The sequence below is a fragment of the Papio anubis genome, chromosome 18, assembly GCF_008728515.1.
Source record: "Papio anubis isolate 15944 chromosome 18, Panubis1.0, whole genome shotgun sequence".
NCBI classification, from domain to species: domain Eukaryota; kingdom Metazoa; phylum Chordata; class Mammalia; order Primates; family Cercopithecidae; genus Papio; species Papio anubis.
In genome coordinates this window covers 30,263,324-30,279,925 of record NC_044993.1, presented here as the reverse complement: position 1 = coordinate 30,279,925, position 16,602 = coordinate 30,263,324, and the positions used below count along the sequence as shown (strand labels likewise).

Genomic DNA, 16,602 nt, shown 5'->3' with positions numbered 1-16,602 from the left:
GTCTAAATTTCATCTAATTTACTTGTGGTCTGAACAAGATTCATTTTTATAGATTTAAAAAATGTATAAATGGTTGCTTTGAAAACCCATCCAGCATATTCAAGACAGGCATTCAACTCAGATTTATCTTTTTTTTTTTTGAGATGGAGTCTTGCTCTGTTGCCCAGGTTGGAGTGCAGTGGTGCGATCTCAGCTCACTGTACCTATGACTCCTGTGTTCAAGCAATTCTTCCTACCTCAGCCTCCTAAGTAGCCACCATGCCCGGCTAATTTTTGTATTTTTTAGTAGATACAGGGTTTTGCCATGTTGGTCAGGCTGGTCTTGATCTTCTGACCTCAGGTGATCCACCGGCCTCAGCCTCCCAAAGTGCTGGGATTACAGGCGAGAGCCACCATGCCTGGCCAATCATTTTTGTGTAATATATTCTAAAACAGGGGTCCCCAACCCCCGGGCCATGGACTGCTACAGTCTGTAGCCTGTTAGGAACCAGGCCGCATGCAGATCAGCAGTGGCATTAGATTCTCATAGGAGCACGAACCCTCTTGTGAACTGTACATGTGAAGAATCTAGGTTGCATGCTTCTTATGAGAATCTAATGCCAGATGATCTGAGATGGAACAGTTTCATCCACAAACCACCTTGCAACTCCTTGAAACCCTCACCCCTACAAAACTGGTTCCTGATGCCAAAACGGTTGGGGACAGCTCTTCTAAAATATTTTAAAGTCTGATTTTGCCCTTAGGAAATGATGAAGCACTTTCCCATACTTCTGAGCTGCTTAGGGCCAATTCTCTCTCCAGTCCACACCATTTCTACCACTACTTGCCCTCCTTCGAATCTCATTGATCTAATCTTTCTATCCTGCTCAAACTCAACATGCCTCCATGCACCGAAGGCAGCCCTGCACGTTTCTCAGAGGCTTCTATATTTAGAAGGCTCTCCAGAATCCTCCTTTGGCCCTTACCTACCTTTACATAGTAAGTGTTGAGTGTAATTTATTTTTTCTTTTAAAAGCGATCTTTCTTGACTGCTGCACTTAAAGTCCTATTGCCATCAAGTTTCATGTATACATGTTCCTTGGCTTTGAAACACATAACCTGTTTTTTCATACTTCATTTGTGTTGGTAATGTTTGCTTCTCTATCTTGACTGCAAACCTTGTGCAAGTCACCCATGGACATTTTAATTCACAGTGTTATCTGTGCCTAGACATTATCTATAGTATCTGGCATGTAGCAAAGATTAATCAAATAGAAGTTGAAAGAAACATTGAGTGATCTGTTAACTCTCTGGAAGGAGGTATTTACTTCCCACTAGTTCAGCTTTCACACAGCAAGTAAAGAAGTACTTTTGAAACCATCTTTGCAAAACTTTTGACTGTGGAAATTATGACAGTGAAAGAGATCAGACCTAACCAACTCCATCTTGCTTCTAACCTTTAAGCTGTCCTTGTTCATTCCTGGGCTAAGGCTGAACTAACCTTGGGAAAAAATTTAGTTTATGGTTTGACTCTGAAACAAAATTGATAATAGCCCTATCCCGAAAAGACCCACTTCTTGCCTGGGGATCCGTCTGCCTTTGTAGGACTAACAAATTAGCTACAAGATTAGAAATTACAGTTTAGGGGTCATGCAGCCTCTGGCTGCAAAAGTCTGAACCCCTCCCCAAATTGCTCCTGGGGATAACATCACTGTTGTGAAACCTAAAATCAGTGCTTGGGATATTTTGCAGACCATGCACTCAGTGGCTCAGTTGACACCACGAAGACACGTAATCTGGCTCAACAAGTTTTGCGATTCTAACCAGGGGCAGGAGATGACAAGAAAGCCTCATTTCGACCTCCCTATGATTTCGTCTCCAACCTGACCACACAGCACTCCCGACTCCCGACTTCCCAAGCCCCTACCTGCCAAATTATCTTTAAAAACCCCGATCTCCGAATGCTCTGGGAGACTGATTTGAGTAATAATAAAACTCCGGTCTCCCACGCAGCTAACTCTGTGTGAATTACTCTTTCTCCATTGCAGTTCCCGTCTTGATAAATCGGCTCTATGTAGGTAGTGGGCAACGTGAACCTGTTAGGCTGTTATACTTTATGTAAACAAAATGAAGCAAATAGCTCTAAATTAAATTATTTCTTCTAAGGGAACATGGAAAGTAACATTGAAAGTAAATGCATGCGTAAATTCTAAATCTCATTTAAAAAACAAAAACAAAAACAATTTTACTTTCTTCCATTGTATATCTAACTATAAGTGTGTTGAGACTTCGACGTCGCCCCATTCAGGCAATGTGGTAGTGAAGAACATTGCTGTATACCGTGGGCTCAAAGTTCCTGTGCAGATGTGCTTAATTCTGTAAAAATTAATGAGTACAAATAGGAAGCTTGGCCCGGTGCAGTGGCTCACGCCTGTAATCCCAGCACTTTGGGAGGCTGAGGCGGGCGGATCATGAGGTCAGGAGTTTGAGACAAGCCTGGCCAACATAGTGAAACCCCGTCTCTACTAAAAATATAAAAATTAGCCGGGCATGGTGGCACATGCCTGTAGTCCCAGCTACTCGGGAGGCTGAGGCAGGAGAATCGCTTGAACCCGGAAAGCAGAGGTTGTGGTGAGCTGAGATGGTGCCACTGCACTCCAGCCTGGGGAATAGAATGAGACTCCATCTCAAACAAAAAAAAGAAAAAAAAAAAAGAAGGCTCGTGCTATTTGTCAGGGTCACACAGAAAATGAATTGTCATTGCCAAATACATCACTGAATACAGTTACTGGAGGAACTATTTGTAAAGGCAGCTGTAGGGTAAAAGGAAAATAACAAGATATGGTGAAGTGCTGCAGGGCTAGCACCAGTGGAGAGCCACTAATGCAAATTAAGCCTTTAGAGGCAAGAGAAGGAGCCACTACTAGATTCCTGAGAGAGGTATAGGAGAGGGCCACTTGACAGAAGCTAAATCTTCAGTCTTCTAATATAGCCACTCTCAATCTCTGACCAGGGAAATATGTGGACGCCACTCTATTTTACCCTCCCACTGTCTTGCCAGTTTTCTCATTGGCTAAACCTAACTGGAATCCAGAGAGCTAGAGAAACCTCAAGTCAATCTACAGGATGGAAAAGGATAAGGAGAGTATATTAAGGAGCAAATGAAGATATCAAGTCATCACTATTCAAAGAGTCTGCACATCTTTACTCCATTTCCGTTGGTTAACAAAATTTATTTTTTAAAATACAAACTACAATTTCAACTCCTATATTTTTGAGGAATTTTTCTAATGTAGGCAATTATGGAAAAAATATAGTAATTTTATCACTTATAAAATGTACTTCTTAGTACCATTATATAAACACATATATAAATATTTTTATAAAGCAAATGTTATATTCATTTTTTTCTACATTGTTCTTGCTAGGGAACATCAGCATTATCTGTGTTGTTAAAATCATATTTATTGTGCATTCATTTTAATGCTATGTAATATCCCGACATGCAGCTACACCATAGATATGAGTATGTATATGTGTGTATATATTTGTGTGTGCTGATACTGTTTTACTTCTTCTCTTCCTCCTTCTTCTCTTTTCTCCTGAACTTAACTCAGGCAGTTTTGAAACTTGGACAATGCTTACTCCTAGTCATCAAATTCCTCTTTTGGAAACACAGTAATAATTGCACTTTAAACTGTCAATAGACAAAAGGGAAGAAAATCTCAAATCCAGTGAGAGATTGTCATCAAGAAAAGAAGCTCTTTGTAATTAGAATTTGGAATTCTTGGAAATGATAATATCTAATCTGGCCTGACTTTTCTTTGGTTCCTGCTTCCTGAAATAAGGGCAGAGGGAAGCCTGTGTTCTCAGTATTTTCAGTTTTGCTTAGAAAGCAAACCCGTCGGCCTTTCTTATGCATAAGTTTAGTTTCATTCAGACGAAAGTTAAATGGAAGATTTTTACATAGAGTTGAAGGTTTCAGATTCAGCACAAATTCAAGTATGAAATGATACTCGTATGTTAGAGAAATTATCATAACCAGGGGGACCTGCAACTTTCTTCTTCATTGATAACTAGAGTAGTTATGCATTTAGAACCATTACCAAGTTCTGAAGACATACATTCATGTTGCATGCATCAAGATAGGCTCGATGACTGAAGATTTTAGAATACTTTGAAAATGAATTCATGAAATATAAATTACAGAACATTGTTTCTTTTTTGTGTTTTGAATTAATCCTTATATAGACATTTTACAGACTAAAAGTTGTATAGACTATAGGTAAATGACTGATAATATTTAATCTATAAATTACAGTGTATATACATATATATATTATTAATGCTATGTAATATCCTGACATTTTTTTCCAAAATAATTGTTGTTGTTACTTTCGAAGGAACTATAGTAGAATATATATGAAAGCTCCTTCAAAAGCAACAACAACAACAAAATATATTTAAGAAACCACATTAGATACTATATGTTCAAAATTGTAAACCTGTCACTCTGGAACTGCACACTCCTGAAACTTTCTGAGTAATGAGTAATCACAAAGAACCCAAAGAACTGCAAGAAAAGATTTGTTGAACTCAGTATCTGGCATTTATCTTTTTTAACAAACAAGGAAAGTATTTCTTTTCGTGGAAATAGAAGCCTAAGGAGCACGGCCATAATATAGCAAGAATCTTGAAATAGGCAGAGATGAGAAGTCCTTTTATAGCTACTGAAGACAGCTGATGATGAAGCAGACAGGCTCTAAGAAAAAATGGCTTCTTTTTATAGGATATCTCAGCTGGTAATAAAATGTTTTCTATATATGAATAAACAACAACAAATGGGGAACACAAGGTCCATTAAAAATTTGACACATCCTTAATAGCTGCCTATTGAAGATACTTAAATATGGATATTTTATTGATTAGCCCTTATATAACATACATATAAAAAGCAATTGCATGTTCATCAGGGCATCCAAAATCTGAAATTTACAGTTGCATGGTGAAGGGCAGACATTTCTTGTACTTGAAACAAAGTCTTGTTATGAGGGTAAGAAAGGCAGTTATCTGAGAATTAGAGTTTTATTTTTGCATTTCCCATTTATTCTACTTTATTTTTGGAGTGAACACTTAAAGTGATACTGCAATTTATCATTTATAATGTGTCAGGCACTCTTTTGTGTGTTAATTATTATTCTTACTTAGTTTAGGAAAAATGATGCTACCTGTGGTTCAAGTTGTAAGAATTCTCTGACTTGGTTTATGGATACAAATGAATAAAAATATTAGGTTGCTTATGCATTTTTTATTATTTATTATATAAGAGGAAGCAAAGTATATTGGTTAAGAGTAGAGGCACTGGAGTTAGCATTTCTGGGTTGAAATCTTGTCTCCACCAATTACTCAGGCAAGCTACTTAGTCTATTGTGGAAGATCAAAGATGGTTGCAAATTCTCTTTCCCTCCCCTCAAACTTGGAACAACTCTTTTGACCAGTAGAACACAGCAGAAGTGACATAGTGCTCGTTTCTTTTTAAGTTTTATTTTAAATTGACAAATAATAATTGCATATATTTGTGGGATTCAATATAATGTTATGATACATGTACATAATGTGGAATGATTAAATAAAGCTAATTAGCATTTGTGACCTCCATAGTTATCAATTTGTAATTGCATCAGACCAATCTGGTTCAACTTTTACATAACAAAATTGTGGGCTATTTTTCAGTTGCCATGGGCCTCTAGGTTAAAGGTCACATGATCTGAATATGCCTGGATGAAGCAAGCATGCAATCACGGTTGGGGGATCTAAGCATTTGGGCCCAGGAGTGGGGACTGAATTTAGATGTATTCACTACATGGCAGGATCCAGGAATCAATCAGATTGAGCCCTGGCATCATCCTATGGCAGGATCCGGTCAGATCTTGGTTTCCAACATCACCTTACTGCAAGAGCCAATCAGATCACATCTCATTACCCTACTCTTATAAAACCCGACCCAAACCCCAGCGCAAGGAGACAGATTTGAGTGTTCCCTTCTTTCTCTTTGCTGGTTGACTCACATGAAGGCTCTTCTTTTCTCAAGAGTTGGTGCCATGGTATTGGCCTCTATGTTTGTTGGAAAGCAAGCCTGTTGATTGCTTGGTAACAAATTTTGTGGTGAGAACATTTATTTGTACTCCCATGTTCCTTGCAGTGGTGCCAGTTTCTAGGTCCATGCCTTAAGGACAGACAGTTTACATTTCTTTCTTTTGGAACCTCTCTCTGGGGTTCTTGAGCTACCATGTAAGAAGTTAAACCATCTGAGACCACTATGCTGGAGACACCATGTGTATGTGCTCTGGTTGGCAACCCCCAGTAAGCCCAGCCTTCCAACCATTCTTTCCAATGTATCAGATGAGTGAGTGAAGCTGCTTTGGATTTTCTAGATCCGCCCATCCTTCACCTGAATACAAAAAGTAATCTACATCAATGTCATGAGGAACAGAATTATTCAACCCAGACTTGTCTGAATTCCTGATTCCCACAATCGTGAAGTTTAATAAAATAGATGGTTTTATAAGTCACCTTATTTGGAGCAATTATAATAGTTTCTACATTGTGGATTTTTTTCTGAGAATGGACCGAGATACTATATGTAATGTACTTAAAAGTATCTGATACATATTATGTATCAAACATTAGCTATCTTCATCGTTATTATTTTCCTCTACATCTTATTCAAGGAGTTAGCGAAGAATGGCTGTGATCTAGTAAACCTAGAAGTTCTTGGATCTTGTGCTAATTCTAATGCAATTTTCTAATGTCCTGGTCTCAATCTTATGTGTAACTATACATTGATTTCCCTCCTAGCAAGCAGACGCAATGTCTTAGTTTGGATTCCCCTAGAAATAGAAGCTGAATAAAGAGGTAAATGCAAGGACTTTACTTAAAGGTGAGATAAACACTGGTGTGGGAGCTGGGAAGTGAGGTAGAGAAGGGGAGGCAGTTAAAGATGCCTTATCCACAATGAGATACCATCTCACACCAGTCAGAATGGCTATTATTAAAAAGTCACAAAATAACAGATGTTGGCAAGGTTGCAGAGAAAAGGGAATGCTTATACACTGCCGGTGGGAATGCAAATTAGTTCAGCCATTGTGGAAAGCACTGTGGTGATTTCTCAAAGAACTTAAAACAGAATTACTATTCGACCCAACAATTCCATTATTGGGTATATACCCAAAGGGATATCAATTATTCTACCATAAAGACACATGCACACACATGTTAATCACAACAATATTCACAATAGCAAAGATACATAATCAATCTAAATGCCCATCAACAGCACACTGAATAAAGACAATGTGGTGCATACACACCATGGAACACTATGCAGCCATAAAAAAGAATGAGATCGTGTGCTTTGCAGCAACATTGTTGAAGCTGGAGGCCAATATTCTAAGCAAACTAATGCAGAAACAGAAAGCTAACTACTGCATGTTCTCACTTGAAGTGGGAACTAAACAATGAGAACACATGAATATAAAGAAAGAAACAGCTTTGTGTAGTGGCAGTATTGTAGCCAATGAGGTTTATCCGAGGTGCAATTATTGATAATAGAAAACTTTTCCCAATACCCCTCCGTGATGACTTGAAATATAGTCAGCATTGGCAATTTTTGACACTCTCTACAGAGACTGAAAAAAAAAAAAAAAGAGGAACAACAGATACCAGTGCCTACTTGAGGATGGAGGGTAGGAGGAGGGAGAGGATAAAAAAACTACCTGTTGGGTGCTATGCTTATTACCTGAGTGATGAAATAATCTGCACACCAAACTCCTGTAGCACACAGTTTACCTATATAATAGACCTGTACCTGTACCCCTAGACCTAAAATAGAAGTTTAAAAAAAAAAAAAGATGCCTTATCACACCACTTCCCATGGGTAAAGAGAGCTCAATTCTAATAGGAAACTCTGGGCGTCATTGTAAAACTTCTGCCTCTGAATGATCTCACCCAAGGGGCAAGGTAGCCAAGCCATTAATACACCAATTCTGATCATTGACTGGGGCTGCCAGGATGACGTATGCTGGATAGCAGACTCTTGTAAAGTGACCTTCCAGTTAAACAGCAGTGTGGGTTCTGGTGTCAAAAAAAACACTTCTAGGAAGTGAAATGCTGGTGCTATCAGTCTGCAGCAGTGAGTAAGAGTGGAGGTGGGGGTGCAAAGGCATATGCTGTGGTCAGTGAAATGAGAAATGCCTGATCGTTCATCCGCCTAGCGTCCCCGTGTGGAGATGTTCCATCCAGTGCAGAACAGATCACTTCTATTCCTGAACGACTACTCATTGAAACTGTTCATGACGAGAATCTGACCTTGGCAAATTAAATCTCTGCCGCCCATATTTTTAGTGATATCTAATGAGACTTGTAATTAATCCTGGGCTTAGATTCCTTGAGAGACCTACAAGTCTCCAGACTCTCTTAACACATCCAAAGTGCTGGCACTTCACAAAATCCCCAAAGCTTGGAGAATTCACTTCGAGTGCGGATGTTCCTGCCTCTCACTGACATCCAAAGTGATTAACTTCTAGAGGTGGCATTGTGTGAAATCATCGATTTAACTGTCCACTGCAAAGGGACTTGCCTTTTCTCTGTTGAAGTGTTTTTATTTAAATGGACTTGGCTTTCTATAGATGAGTAAAGAAACCTTTCACACTACAGAACTTGAGTTATTGAATGATATCTGAACCATTTCAGTCTCCTTTTTGTTAAGAAAAGAAAAGGCAGGGGAGGCGTAAAACTATTGTATATATTTACATGTTAAATTGTGTAATCATGTTATTATCTGAAACTAATACCATGCTGTTAAAATTTAGATAAAGTGTCCTGTAATGCATACAAAATGTTCATTTGCTGAAGGCCATTAAGTTAATTTCCTGGCAACAAGATTAAATGCAAGGCATTTACATAATCATTAGTCGTGAGGTGTAGAAAAGATAATTAAATATTCCACCACATTAATTTATATTTAATTAACTGTGCTTTAGTGATCCTTCTGTCTGAATATTAATATTGTGTAAATAAACAATTAGAATGCATACTGATTTTATTAAAGGCTTATTCTTAAAATTATGTAGAAGATGCAATTATTAATTTAATTATATCTTATTTTGAAACCTAATCATGTTAATAGAGTCTAAAAAGGTCTATCACTAGCCTCAGTGATGACATTTTCACATTTTATATTTCCAACTACAATGTAGCTTATAGATTTTAAAATACGTTCATTTAGTTCACCCTAACAGTTAATTGCTTTCCTAGTAACTCCACTCTACAGTTCCTTAAAGTCAGTCCTGACACTGAATCTTTAAAAAAAGAGAATTATTGTGATACAGTAAGCCTCATCATCTGTGGCCACACTCACTTGGGACATGTGATATTTCTCGGAAATGACTATAACATAGAGAAAGGAGCAAAAATGGAGCAATCTTAAATAAGATCAACTGGGTAGAAACTATAGCCAATGAAAAGCCTACTAGTAGGTAAGATTTCTGAGGGTTTTAAAAGTTCTTTTTTTAAATGTAATGTTAGGGAAATTCTTGCAAAGGTAATCAGACATTACTAGAGGCAAGAATCTTCTCATAAGAATTTCCTAGACTTAGATGCCAGACATTTGTGGAGAGCTTACGTGGTAGTAAAGTAAGTCTGGACAATACATGCAATATATCTTAAGGATTCTTGCCTTTATCTGCCTGGACGATTTGGGAGTCAGTAAATGAAAATATCTAAGTCTTCATTAAACATTATTTACTAGGAAAGGAAACAAAATACGATACAGAAAGAAAATAAAAGAGTCAGTGATTTTTCTGAATCATGAGAGTGTAATCTTAGCTAAAATACTAAGTTACATTAAAATATCTCTATGAAGCAGTCATTTTCCTACCAGGAGAAGTTATTTCATATTAAATTGTAACATCTCCAGTAAAAATGTTTGTGCTTTTCACACATAATATTTATTTGGGCAAACTATTCAATACCGATTTTAACTGTCTAAATGGAATTTTTAGGGAAAATGATGTGCTGCAGTAGCACATATTTCCTAATGGAAACATTTGTTTCTTAAATTATAGAAGGGGGAATAATAAAGTTGCTTTTATTTCTTTTCAAGGCTGTTGGGATTTTAATACTTACAATATGATGTGGTTAGTGTTCCTCTGGGCTAGGCAAAATGTATTCCCTTCTGGTTTGTGAAAATAACTGTTCTATAGGTTGGAAATAATTCCTGTTTGTGTGGTAAATTCATACTTCCATACTTTTCAATCCAAAATATGCCAATCATTATACTGGTGCCCACTTTCACAGGCTAAGTTCTGAACCACTTGAGACAACCTATAGCTCGTAAGTCTAAGAGCGATTTTCCAGCCAATATTTTCTGACTTTGTTTTTGCCCCCTCCTCCAACCCTGTCCATGTTACAATCACACTGCTGACCTCTCTGACAAAGCTTCAGTGTCACTCTAGACATTGGATTTATAGCTCATCCATGTAACCATGCTGTTTGCTCATTCACTCAACAAACATCTTTTTTTTTTTTTTTTTTTTTTTTGAGACGGAGTCTCGCTCTGTCGCCCAGGCTGGAGTGCAGTGGCGCGATCTCGGCTCACTGCAAGCTCCGCCTCCCGGGTTCACGCCATTCTTCCGCCTCAGCCTCCGAGTAGCTGGGACTACAGGCGCCCGCCACCACGCCCGGCTAGTTTTTTGTATTTTTAGTAGAGACAGGGTTTCACCATGTTAGCCAGGATGGTCTCGATCTCCTGACCTCGTGATCCACCCGCCTCGGCCTCCCAAAGTGCTGGGATTACAGGCTTGAGCCACCGAACAAACATCTTTTAATACCCACTTTTCTAGTTTCTACCACTGCCAAGATAATTAGACAACTTCCTGACTTCAGAAAGCATTTTTAAATCCTAGTGGAGGAGATGTTATATAATACACAGGTAAACAAATAAATATTTATAAATCCTTTTTCTGAGTAACTAAACAAGACTCTGCAGTGTTGGAGGCTGGATACAGTAGTTTAGGTTGGACCGGGCGTGGTGGCTCATGTATGTAATCCCAGCACTTTCGGAGGCCAAGGCAGATGGATCATGGGGTCAGGAGTTCAAGACCAGCCTGACCAACATGAAGAAACCCTGTCTCTACTACAAATGCAAAATTAGCCGGGCGTGGTAGCACATGCCTGCAATCCCAGCTACTCGGGAAGCTGAGGCAGAAGACTCACTCGAATCCGGGAGATGGAGGTTGCAGTGAGCTGAGATCACGCCATTGCACTCTAGCCTGGGCAACAAGAGCGAGAGAAAAAACAAAAGGTTTGGGTTGATGATAAGTTGAGCAGTGATTTCAGAGACTACATTCCCTTTATAAGAGGAAGTTCGCGTTTTCTAAGCCTCCAGCTTCATTGAGGGATAAAACCTATATTGCCAAGCAAGACTGGAAACCAGAAATTACAGGGAATGTGTTATTTGATTCTTAGTCATGGAACGTTTCGCTGTTGTGATTGATGAATCACTGCCCACAGCTCTTGGGACAGGTGTTCCCTATTCTCTCTATAATGCTCTAACCCCCACGGAATGCACAGATCATCACATATAAATAATTCAAAAACAAGTTTCAGTAAATGCTGCTTCTTTCTTCCGTTTGAAATGTTAATTTCCTTTTTGAAGTTTTTCCCGTTTGATAGCAGGACGCAGTCTTGCTTGTTTTATTGTCAAAGATAGACTGGTAGAACTGTGTGAATGCCTTCTGTGCTACAGATAATGGAATTTCCAAATTAAAAATTAAAAAAAAAAAACTATATCCAGTGTAGCCAGGTTTTTCAACCTTATTTTTTTCTCTTAAAAATTTGATATTTTTGACAAGATCTAAATTCAGCATTATTGCAAATAAAATTATATTTCTTGTAGAAAAATTATATCCCCAAACTTTCACATAGGTATTTGCCATACGTGTATAGTATCTATTTTATTTTGTTTATATAATCTTACACATTTATATTAAATATCTCTATATGTCTTCATTGAAATCTTTATTTTATTATTATATTCGCGAAATCCTTTAGATTGAAAAGAGGGGGCTTTTTAAAACATTAAAAACCAAAGATAAAATAAGAAATCTGCAAATTTCTTTGGTGCTAATGGTAGAACACTTCCTAGCAGAATGTAGATGTTATAACAGTTCTGCAGTTCTGGCAAGCATAAGGAATAAAACTTTTAATTTAAACACTAATTTTGGTAATTTACCCAAGAGGTATGAATGGTTGTATTGTACTTGAAATCTTCTAGAAAACTGATCATCTAATCTTTTTCTTTTTTCTTTCTTTTTTATTTATTTATTTATTTATTATACTTTAAGTTCTAGGGTACATGTGCACCACGTGCAGGTTTGTTACATATGTATACATGTGCCACGTTGTGTGCTGTACCCATTAACTCATCATTTACATTAGGTATATCTCCTAATGCTATCCTTCCCCACTCCCTCCCCTACGACAGGCCCCATTGTGTGATGTTCCCCACCCTGTGTCCAAGTGTTCTCATTGTTCAATTCCCACCTATGAGGGAGAACATGTGGTGTTTGGTTTTCTGTTCTTATGATAGTTTGCTCAGAATGATGGTTTCCAGCTTCATCCATGTCCCTACAAAGGACATGAACTCATCCTTTTTTATGGCTGCATAGTATTCCATGGTGTATATGTGCCACATTTTCTTAATCCAGTCTGTCACTGATGGACATTTGGATTGGTTCCAAGACTTTGCTATTGTGAATAGTGCCGCAATAAACATACATATGCATGTGTCTTTATAGCAGCATGATTTATAATCCTTTGGGTATATATCCAGTAATGGGATGGTTGAGTCAAATGGTATTTCTAGTTTTAGATCCTTGAGGAATCGCCATTCTGTCTCCCACAATGGTTGAACTAGTTTACAGTCCCACCAACAGTGTAAAAGTGTTCCTATTTCTCCACATCCTCTCCAGCACCTGTTGTTTCCTGACTTTTTAATGATTGCCATTCTAACTGGTGTGAGATGGTATCTCATTGTGGTTTTTGATTTGCATTTCTCTAATGGTCATTGGTGATGAGCATTTTTTCATGTGTCTGTTGGCTGCACAAATGTCTTCTTTTGAAGTGTCTGTCCATATCCTTTGCCCACTTTTTGATGGTGTTGTTTGATTTTTTCTTCTAAATTTGTTTAAGTTCTTTGTAGATTCTGGATACTAGCCCTTTGTCAGATGGGTAGATTGTAAAAATTGTCTCCCATTCTGTAGGTTGCGTGTTCACTCTGATGGTAGTTTCTTTTGCTTTGCAGAAGCTCTTTAGTTTGATTAGAACCCATTTGTCAATTTTGGTTTTTGTTGCCATTGCTTGTAGTCATGAAGTCCTTGCCCATGCCTATGTCCTGAATGGTGTAGCCTAGATTTTCTTCTAGGGTTTTTATGGTTTTAGGTCTAATATTTAAGTCTCTAATCCATCTTGAATTAATTTTTGTATAAGGTGTAAGGAAGGGATCCAGTTTTAGCTTTCTACCTATGGCTAGCCAGTTTTCCCAGCACCATTTATTAAATAGGGAATCCTTTCCCCATTTCTTGTTTTTGTCAGGTTTGTCAAAGATCAGATGGTTGTAGATGTGTATTATTTCTGAGGGCTCTGTTCTGTTTCATTGGTCTATATCTCTGTTTTGGTATCAGTACCATGCTGTTTTGGTTACTGTAGCCTTGTAGTATAGTTTAAAGTCAGATAGCGTGATGCCTCCAGCTTTGTTCTTTTGGCTTAGGATTGTCTTGGCAATGCGGGCTCTTTTTTGGTTCCATATGAACTTTAAAGTAGTTTTTTTCCAATTCGGTGAAGAAAGTCATTGATAGCTTGATGGGGATGGCATTGAATCTATAAATTACTTTGGGCAATATGGCCATTTTCATGATATTGATTCATCCTATCCATGAGCATGGAATGTTCTTCCATTCGTTTGTGTCCTCTTTTATTTCACTGAGTAGTGGTTTGTAGTTCTTCTTGAAAAGGTACTTCACATCCCTCGTAAGTTAGATTCCTAGGTATTTTATTCTCTTTGAAGCAATTGTGACTGGGAGTTCACTAATGATTTGGCTCTCTGTTTGTCTGTTATTGGTGTACAGGAATGCTACCTACTCAAGTCACAGCAATGGCGGATGCCCCTCCCCCAGCCTCACTGCCACTTTGCAGTTTGATCTCAGACTGCTGTGCTAGCAGTGAGCAAGGCTCCGTGGGCGTGATACCCTCCGAATCAGACACTGGATATAATCTCCTGATGTGCCGTTTGCTAAGACTGTTGGAAAAGCACAGTATTAGGGTGGGAGTGTTCCAAATTTCCAGGTACCACCTGTCATGGCTTCCCTTGGCTAGGAAAGGGAATTCCTCGACCCCTTGCACTTCCCGGTGAGGCGATGCCCTGCCCTGCTTTGGCTCACATTCCTGAGCTGCACCCACTGTCTGACAAGCCCCAGTGAGATGAACCCAGTACCTAAGTTGGAAATGCAGAAATCACCGTTTTCTGCCTCGCTCACACTGGGAGCTGGGGACTGGAGCTGTTCCTATTTGGCCATCTTGGTACCTCCTCCATCTAATCTTTTTCTTAGAGATATTTATCCTGTCACAATTTACCTCAGAGTATGATTGAGTTGAGATCCACCAGGGAGTCAGTGTTAAAATACATAATGGAGACAGCAAGAAGTAAGAAGTAAGAGTGTGGGTTTAGATGTATGTTGCAATTTAATGCTGAAGTGTAGATGCACCGCACACTCATGTGATGAACAGGACCTCTCTGAAAGCATAAAGGGCCACTTGGCTCTTAGTAAAACAATAACTGATAATATAGAACTCTGAGAGGATGATAGTGTCGCCATATGAAGGAACCTTGACATTGGAGAAGGTGAAATTAGAAGGTGAGGATTTGCATCCCAGCTCTATCACATACCAGCTGTGCACCATTGGACACTTTATTTCAACTATTTGAGATAAATTGGGTATAAAATAAGAAAAAACATTATCTGTGTAACCAAATATTAAACTATTGATATTTGATTAATATTAATAAAATATTGTGTGCATGACAGTCACTAGACAAATTAGTGAAAAATCCCAGATTCCACATTGCATTTCCTAAACTTTCTGATCTTCAGAATCTCAATTTTCAAAAGTTACCCGGGCAATGATAATACAAGAAGTCCACTGTCCACTTTCTGGCAATTTTATGATCTTGGGGATTGTTTTTAGCTTATCAAATGAGACGAAGTTATCAAAATATCTTGTTGCTTTGCAACTTGCTAAGCCTGTTTTTTGGCAATGTTTTGATTACGTTTATTATCCTGATTTTCTGACAATGAATTCAAACAACTTAAGCAAGTAGTTTCACCTTTGTGGCTCAGTTTATGTAGTGACAAAATGAGAGGTTGAATTAGTTTAACAGTTTTATATCAAGCTAAGTTTTTAGGTTTTATATCAAGTTTATAGCAAGCTAAGTTTTGGGGTTTTTTTAATCTCTAGGTTTGATTATTGCATTAAGTTGTTGATGCTTTATTTATATAAAACTCCATGTTTATGTGTGTATGTGTTACTATCGTGATAGTGGGACCACTTTTGGAAACTTTCCAGAATTGTAGATAATAGAGTTAATTTTCTGTCAAAAAAGTTTTACCAAAATTTCCTTAACAGTTGAAGTAGAAAATGCTGAGGTTATGATTTTCTCTTGTATAATTAGGGGAAAATGAAGGGAAAGACCAATTTTCCAAATGACTTCAATTTGAATAGGAAACAGAAGTCTGAATAAATGGCAATTCTTTCTACATGGAATTTCCTTATGTAAATAAAAATCTGGCACTAATTTTAGTCTGCTGTCTATTTGATTTACTTACTCCTCAAATGGTAAAATAAGTAACAAGTCAATGAACTGTAAAACATGTTTAATTTTATATGGGAAGAGGGATGCATGGAAGATTTCACAAAGGATTTATCATCCACAAAATGTTTTGAAGAATGAGTAGACATTTCACTGTTCATTTTTGACCCATTCAGAACTCCTTGTTTCAAAGACAATGGAGGGCCGGGTGCAGTGGCTCACACCTGTAATCTCAAAACTTCGGGCAGCCGAGGCAGGTGGATTACTTGAGGCCAAGACCAGCCTGGCCAACATGGTGAAACCCCATCTCTACCAAAAATAGAATAATTGTCTGGGTGTGGTGGTGCATGCCTGCAGTCCCACTACTCGAGAGGTTGAGGCAGGAGAATCTCTTGAACCCGGGGGGCAGAGGTTGCAGTCAGCTGAGATTGAGCCACTGCACTCCAACCTGGCTGACAGAGTGAGACCATGTCTCAAAAAAAAAAAAAAAAGAAAAGAAAAAGAAAAAGAAAAAAAAAAAGACAATGCAGGAAAAGTTTGGAAGAATCATTCTGGTAATAATTTTTTTTTTTTTTTTCTGTTTTTCCATAGGTTAGCATGACTATTTCCAGAAAGGAAACCTCAGACAAAACCATATCTTAATGTTATTTTCCAACTACCTAATGATGCCACAGTGAGATTATCTCTTAGTAATATTA

General features: G+C 38.1%; 1 non-coding gene across 1 annotated transcript; it reads left to right on the top strand.

The window, feature by feature from the left end:
• The first annotated feature begins 7,526 nt into the window (after positions 1 to 7,526).
• Positions 7,527 to 7,667, top strand: LOC116271402. The gene has a single exon (XR_004179957.1). It is a non-coding gene; the product is annotated as a U4 spliceosomal RNA (small nuclear RNA).
• The last annotated feature ends 8,935 nt before the right edge of the window (positions 7,668 to 16,602 follow it).